This window comes from Ylistrum balloti, unplaced genomic scaffold (assembly GCF_031769215.1).
Source record: "Ylistrum balloti isolate Yb309-2 unplaced genomic scaffold, AGI_CSIRO_Ybal_v1 Utg371040, whole genome shotgun sequence".
Lineage (NCBI taxonomy): Eukaryota > Metazoa > Mollusca > Bivalvia > Pectinida > Pectinidae > Ylistrum > Ylistrum balloti.
The window spans coordinates 125,001-125,241 of record NW_026782576.1 but is presented as its reverse complement, the minus strand read 5'-3'; positions in this window follow the sequence as shown (position 1 = coordinate 125,241).

Sequence of the window (241 nt, the reverse complement as noted above, 5' to 3'; positions counted from 1 at the left end):
TATACTTGATTAAAATTATCATACTGGTGTTTTCTCTTTGATTTTATTCCCCTTGTCTTTTTCTGGAGTTTCTGTATAAATCTTTATTATCCTGTTATAAAGATTGTAATCTTTATACATAAGATATTTCTAGAACAGCGTACATGTGTATATTTTGAACCGTGCCACTATTGGAATGATTTAAAGCGTGGCAAGCAGGTTACGGCAAACCTCGGGGACTTAAATCCACCAGCAGTGTCTA